This window comes from Sturnus vulgaris, chromosome 1 (genome assembly GCF_052056855.1).
Source record: "Sturnus vulgaris isolate bStuVul1 chromosome 1, bStuVul1.hap1, whole genome shotgun sequence".
Taxonomy (NCBI): Eukaryota; Metazoa; Chordata; class Aves; order Passeriformes; family Sturnidae; genus Sturnus; species Sturnus vulgaris.
In genome coordinates, this window is record NC_142243.1 from 69,108,123 (window position 1) to 69,116,133 (window position 8,011).

Consider the following 8,011-nt stretch of genomic DNA (forward strand, 5'->3'; position numbering starts at 1 on the left):
TTTCAGGGTGTGGCTCACACACAGAATGAACAAACCAGTTTTTAAAGAGGTGACAATTAGAATGATTACTTTGAAGAATCATAGAATAAGTCACACACAGAATTGTAGATGATATTTTAAAAATCATCTTATTATTATTAGTTCCAAAGGAGCAGTAGCTGCTTACACTGCTGAACTTTGTGATCATTCTTGTAGATTAAATTGCTAGTAATTTTCTAAAAAAGTTAATTCTAAAAAGTTTATTTCTTTCTATACCTTATATAATTTAAACTCTTATCTTTGGTTTCTTTTTTAAAGATGCATCAAATAAATGATTTAAATAAGCCTGAAGAAGCTGTATGAAACTACTCTTGCTGAAATGAAACAGTTGAGTTTTTTGGAAAAAAAAAAGATAATTTAGGGGCTAGTGGATTAGATGACCTCAAAAGATCCCTTCCAACATATAAAAATTCAGTGATTCTCTGATAGAAATTTTAAATATTATATGTTCTATACCTCATAAACTGAATAAACTATTTTATTATACTTATAAATATTAATTATTATGAAATATATTTTCATTACACATGATGCAATTTTATGCATTGTATTTTACATATTCTATCATGCAAATAAAACTAAATAAAATTAAACAAAAGCTAATGTGGCCATTCCTCTTTAAACAAAGATACAAACTAAAGAAGTACTGGCAAAAAAAAATAGTAAGATAGAAAAACAGATGTTTCTGTGTTCTTGATGGATTATTTTAACAGCACAGTCTCCAGTTCAATGTATATAGTGACAACACAGGAGCAGCCACTATGACTATTAGTACTGCAATTCCTTATACAAACAGATCACTCTATGTGTCTAAACATGTAGACACACACACATGACAAACCAATCCCAACAGAGCACTGGTTCATTTCTATTTACCACTCTGTGTGCAGTCACACCATTCCACCTATTTCAAAGGTCATGAATTGGCATTTGGTGGGAGGATGGATGTGTGTTTCCAGCACCCAAAAATTTTGAAAAGGGGAGACAGCAACTGCTTTCTGGCCAAGCATTAACTCCAGGCAGCATCCACTGCTGCTGGATAGAAACTGAGTAGTCACGGCCTTCGCAGGTGGAGCGTGGGAGGTGAAATCCACCGTCAGTGAATGAGGTTGCCGGGCAAGACACACACACACACTCCCACACAGCAGCTGCTATTGCTGCTCCTGTCAATAGCCCCACCATCTGAAGGAGAGTGGCTTTTTCAAAGGTGAGCTGATTCAACTGCACGAGGGTTTAAGGACTTTTTTACCAATTATTTCCTGAATTAGAGCTATCTTCTGTTAAATAATGGTAGCTACTCAAGTGGACTTCGGCTGGAACGGGAGCAGACCCCTAAGAACTGCCACCCCCCCCTCAAATCAATGACTAAAATTGTGCTGACTTCAATCACCCTGAAACAAACAGACTTTTAAACCTGAGGCTCTCCCTCAAACAAAAATGGACTAAAAGAGGTGTTTTGCTCAGAAAGGCTCCAATATGAACTTCCAACTACTAAAAACAGCCCCTGGACACATAAAGATGCATTGCCCATCGTCCATGAATTTTCTCCACTGAAATGTATTCTTATTGAAGACCTAAACACCTCTGAGGAGCTGAGCTTTTGCTCATCATTCTCCTCCTGGAGAGTATCAGGAAACATGAATATACAAGTGTATATTCACCTATAATAATGGAGTCAAATGCTTGTTATTTGCTGTCACTCAGCCAACAGTCAGAAATGCGACAGTGTAATTTTGAGTTTTGGTTGTACTCTTGAAAATTAGTATTTGCATTTCAGAAAATGAAAACATTTAAAAGATTGAGATTGATGTTATAGAGCTGACATCCAAGACGACAACATAAAAGTGGAAAAATGTAGAAACAAATATCAAAATAATTAGCAATAGCAAAACAACAATATTCCCTTCTATTCTGCTTTTCTTCATTGAACAGTAAATTACCACAGAAGATAGGCATACAACCTTTAGGCTGGGGATCTGTACCACACAATAATCAGGATAATCAATCTCCAGCAACTCCCATATGTGCAGCACATCAGGCTCTCCACCAAATTTGATCAATAACACTAAAATGAACATTTTAAGGAAGATATGTCATGAATGCCACTGGGATTTCAAGAAAAGCTGCACTTCAGAAATATTTAAACTTCTTAAATTTTATAACATTAAACCATGAACCATTAGAAATACTGATGAATGACTTGGGAAAGGGATTTTTTTCTTCACCATAGCTGATGATATAGATCAGCCTGTGGCTCCAAGAAGGTTAAGGGGACCATCTTATCTTTTGTTTCCCCAAAAGATTTCACTCCACTGTTCCTCTGACATATTTTATTTTCTTTTTATTAAGGGTTAGCAATTCACTCCCTGCTGCTGATGACCCCAAAGCTCCCAGTGTAGCCCCAAACCTTGCTGATCTCTAAGGTACATAGACAAGAGGTGTACGTACCTTATGTGTACATACATAATGTGTACATTATGTACAATACATGTGTATGAGGTGACAGAAGGCACAGACAAACCACTCAGCCATGCTGAGGCAGTCAACCACAGGGAAGCAGAACAGGTTTAGCTGATTGTTACGGGCTGAATGAATCTGATGGCTGGAAGAGGCTGACATTTCAGGATTGGTCAGCTCAGATACATGAACCAACTTTTATAAGCCATGGCACAGATAAGTGCCTTTAATACTGGTTTGACTTTGTAAATACATTCTTCATGGCAACACTCGACTATTTGGGTTTAAAATCATTTAACATTTTATAACTACCACAGGATGCACAGTTTTGATACTTTAAACACACTTTACACAATCTGCAGAGCCTATCTAATACTGGGGAAATGAGTTGCAGATGTCCCAGCTCAGGAGTTGGGCAGTAGAGGTAGATGACCCCCAACAGATCAGAGGGACAAGATAGACCTGAACTTCACCAGGATGCAGAAAGGTCTCTTGCTAATCTGATGTGCACATCAAATGAACAATAGTAATCTAATAACAAGCATCTGTAGGCCACAGACTGTCTATGAAGATGCTTCTAGGTTTTTAACCTTTGCATCTATACTATATTTCAACCTAACAGTGTATATATAGGAACTTGGATTGAAAGTTCTTTTATCAACTATTTGTTTCACAAATATAAATTGCATACTATTCACAGTTTAATTTATATTGCACTCTAAGTATTTCTTTTTTTCCTTTCAAAATCTACCTATATTTTTAGCCTTATTAGTTCAAGGTTAAAAATAAAATCTTCATTTTATTTATCTTTCATGTTCCTTCTTTTCATACTCCATGATAAATCAGTTATAATAGTGGAAATTTGTATAACCAATAGTATTGTTTGAAAGGTACTGATACAACTGAATTAGAATCAAAACTAAAGTCCTTATTTATACCAATGTTTTAAATATTTTTAATGTTCATGGTCTAATTCATAAATCAGCCTTAGAGAGTTGTTTTCCTTTCTTTTCCTTTATGGAGATACAAGAATGGCACATTTGATGAGGGATTAAAAGAGAACTCCAAGATAAATTATTCATGAGAGCAAACAATATTATTTTCTAAAGAAAATAATAGCTTTTAGGAACAGTAGTGCAGTATATGCAGAGCCTTTGTAAATACAGGGAAGCAAGAAAATAAGAATGAAATAAATGACTGGTTTTGAAACAAAAATATTATTTCTGATATCTAAATGACTGGCCTACATTTATTCAAGGAAAACATTAATTCAGACATGTAGGGTGAAATGCTGACCCTGTCAGCCAGTGACAAGACACTCACTAACTTGAGGAGAATCAGGATTTCATCCCATCGGTGCAAAATATTTATAATTCCTCCAATCCATTGTACGTATTAAATTTAAATATGTTTTGTTATTTTTCTTTATGTTACTTTATGTTTTGTTACTTTACTTTGCTCCTCCTCCCTTTTTGAGAAAAAAAAATTAAAAGTAAGGTAATGTGGATATTTGGACTAGATGATCTTGGTTCTACATTTTATTCTATTCCTTGGATTGATTCATCCTAAAACCATTTTTGGCTTTACATTTCCTAAGTAAAACCTTCTTTACTTGACAGAGGAAATCCTTCTGCCACAGATGTATGAGGAAATCATGTATTGAAAAGGACAGATTTCAGAAAAGGAGCCTAGTTTTAAAAAACTCTCAGAATATTGTAAAATAAAAGGATGCCACTCCACTTGCCATGAAGAATATAAAAGCTGGAGTAAATGACTGTGCTAGATTCTGTGCTGCTGTGCCTGATCAGCTCTGCATCCCTAATCTAGGTAGTCATAAACTGCAAAATAATAATTTTGGCTGACAAAACTGCATAATAATATAAGTAATGTACTGTACCTAGGGATCCTTGCCAGCAGTGTCATTTTGTAGGAGGATATAAAACTGAGATATCCTGACTCCTCAAGTTCTTGGTTGAGGGAAAGGTGGAAAGATCAGAAGAAAATTCACACTGCTGTCACACCTGGCATTCTGCATGGGAAAAGCATAAATCACCTCAGATTCTTTCAAGAACTAGGTAAAATATTTCAAAGACTCACATTCAAAACTCATGAGTTTTCCCCTCTATATTAGGGTAGTATTTACAGAAGATACCTGTCAATAGCTAAATGGGTTCTTACAGGAGAAGACCAAGCATGGTGACTATGTCGAGGTAAAGGTCTTTATTTACTGCCTGAGTGAACTGATCTAACAGGACTAAGTGCTTTTCTTGCTTTCCCCTCACCACATAGTGAAAAGGAGCTTGGAGATGGACAAAATCAACTAAGTACAGCACTGGGAGAAGGGGATAGCAAATGTCACCTGGTAGCTTATTAACTGTTGTGGAAGAATAGAGGAATTCTGTCTCTAAGGGGCTTTTTCTTCTACTTACTCAGCCTGTAATGACCACTGGGGTTACACTGCTTAGGAACCACTGTTTATATAAGGGCACAGTCTATTTAAATGCCTGGAACAACACTAAATTTATATCTTTCAGAACACACATTGGTTATCTGCCCACACTGCTATTTGATTATATCCTACAAATTATTCTCTCTGTAAAAAATTTTATTAAGTTATCAATTCATGTGATTTTATGGCAAATTTATTAAGCTATCAATTAATGTGATTTTACCACAAATTTTGCACAATTAGGTACTTTCTTTAAAGCATCATTCCCTAGAATCAGGTGATTCTGCATTTTAAACAAACAAAAAAGTTTCTAGCCCCGTAGTTTGCACAGTAAACCTTGAATTCATTAACAAAAAAACTCAAATATCCCCATCTTTTCAGGAAAAAAAATCTCATTTTCTGTGCATCTGGATTTTTTGCACCAGCTGTTAAGGCTTTCCTATGCAACAAGAATACTGATCTCAGGGAATCATTTTTAAGTCTGCCCAGAAAAAAGTTTAGAGCTGACTCTATGCTTTCTACCTCTAGGAGATGAAAAAAAGAAACAAACTGCAATCTGGATTTACTGGGAAAAAAAGGAAGTCATGTCAGAACCCCCTCAGAAATAAGCAAAAATGACTTTGACTGATCACTGAATGAGGGATTTTAACTGCCAGTAGTACATGAAGAAGACTGATGCATTTTACTGATGATATAGAGACACAGCAAGTGTTGACGAGCTCTGATCATGACAGTGATGCCATCATGCACACGGTGATGAAAGAAACACAGCAGCAGACAACAAGGAAAATAATGTCACCTACTAAGAAAAAAATGCAGCCACAAGAATGCACAGATTAAAACACCAGACTTCCATGCCTGACCCATTTGCACATTGTGAAAGTGACTGGAGCTTCAGGGATGGAGGGACACGTGGAATGAGTCAAACAAGTTGTGGCACAAGGATGACCACAAAACACTTTATTTGGTTTTGACTTCCAGCAGTGTTTGGGTACACTTGCATTTTCCTCTGTTGCAGATGGATTACAAAGCACTGGCAAAGACTAGGTTGAAAGCATGGACATTTAACCAGCTGCAATTATCCTACTAAGATGCTTCACAGCTCACGTCTGGGTCTGGAACAGTGAGCCAGCATCATGGTAAAGTCGTCCTGAAACTCTACCAAAGCAGAACTGTGCATTCAACTACTAAGCTGGAAGCAGTACCTTGCTTTGTTTGGTTGTTCTGGGGCATCTCCAGAGAACACTGCTAGTCTCTCTTAAAGAATCCTCTGTATCCCAGACCAAAAGGAACGTGAAAACAGAACCAGGAAGCTTAAACAGAAACGCTAAGATTCTAAAATAGGAAAACTAACACTGACCAATGAGTAAGACTTCGTTATTCCTTTTGATTACTGCTTCCATAGGTTTGATACACAGTAAGAGAGTTCACTGTGAACACTAACACTACACTCACATACTTGGAAGTTTTGCTCAGTCAAATCATCCTCACTAAAAGCTCTTTGCAAATTTCTGCCTGTAATTAAATGAAAACCACAAAGCTTCACTTGAAATCCATATCAAAATACAGTAGTGTATAAAACAGGTTGTTTAGCAAAAACAAAACATGAGCCTGTATCCCATGATCATCAATAGACAAGGCAATGTAAATACCTAGCACAGCTGAGGCTCAAGCCTACCACATCCACTGAGGAGTTTTCCCAAAACCTTTACAGAACTGAATTAAACCACAAAACTGCCATTAGTAAAAGTAGTCACAAAGACTAGCACATGTGAGATCAGAACAATATCCCCTTGGATTCAGCAAAGCCCTTAAACATATACTGAATTATAAACAAGTGAGTAATTCCACCCCTATGTGACAAGCTGCTTAAATACAACGTGAATGCTTAAGTGCTCTGCTACATGGGGATGCCATTACTCACATGCTTAATGATAAGCGCGTGCTTATTACTTAACTTTTTATGTTGCGATGTTTAAAAAGAAGCATGCAACTAATTAATGTACAATTATGACAGCCCACACCCCCAGAGCCTACTGCATAAAAAAGAATACAGAGAAGAGATAAAAAAGCAGTAGAGTGACAGCTGTGAAATGAAATGTAATTTGAATCTGCCTGCGTATTTTACAGGTGAACAGTTTGAATGATGACAGATTTCACCCCAGTTTGAAAGAGGAAAAGCAGTCCACTTCTCTGGCAGAATCTTCCCATTATTTTTTCCTGCGTGTTTTGACACTTGATCTGTACAAGATAACCACAAAGGGCTCTTCACAGATCCATTTTGTTAATTAGCTATACGCTGTTTTTCAAATTCTGTAGACTAAACAGCAGATTTGGTAAGCAAAAGCCATCTTGACATGTCCTGAATGCACTCCAATATTATTTAAGCAGATATAGCAAGTCACACTACCAAGATTTTCACATGATATTCAAATTTCTTTTCACATCAGTAAGTGCTTCTGCAATTTTAATCGATATTTTCTGCATTGCCCCAGCAAAGATAGACTGCATGAAACCAAGGCAATGAGCAACAATATTTGTTGTTTTCTCCAGACTCATCTATGAATCATTTAGGTGCAAGTTTCATCAATAGGGAAATTTTATAATCATATATATTGAAAGTCCACTTTCAACTCAGACTAGGAAAGTAAGAATTAACATTTTTTAAGTCTTCTGTGGAAAAAGAATGTATGCAAATAAAAGATGCACCAGAGTATTTTCTTCTAAGTAGGTTACAATGCTGTCATTCTACAGAGATTTTGATACCCTATCTCTACAGCTTCTGATGTGTACTTTGGGATCCCTGCACAACTTTAGAAATACGCTCTTCTATAAAAGGGAATAAAACATGCCAGCCTTGGCACAGATTGTCTGCGGCAGCAAAGTTAGTAAGTAAAATGAAAAAAGAATCATAAAGTTATATTAAATCCAATCCATTGCACTCTATGAGCTACTACATTTTACCTGGGTAATTTCCTGCAAGAGGGCTATTACTGCACCTCTTGCTTAAGAAGAGCTCTTCAAAATTTCCAGAGGACTGTGGCCTAAGTTAGAATTTTAAGGGTT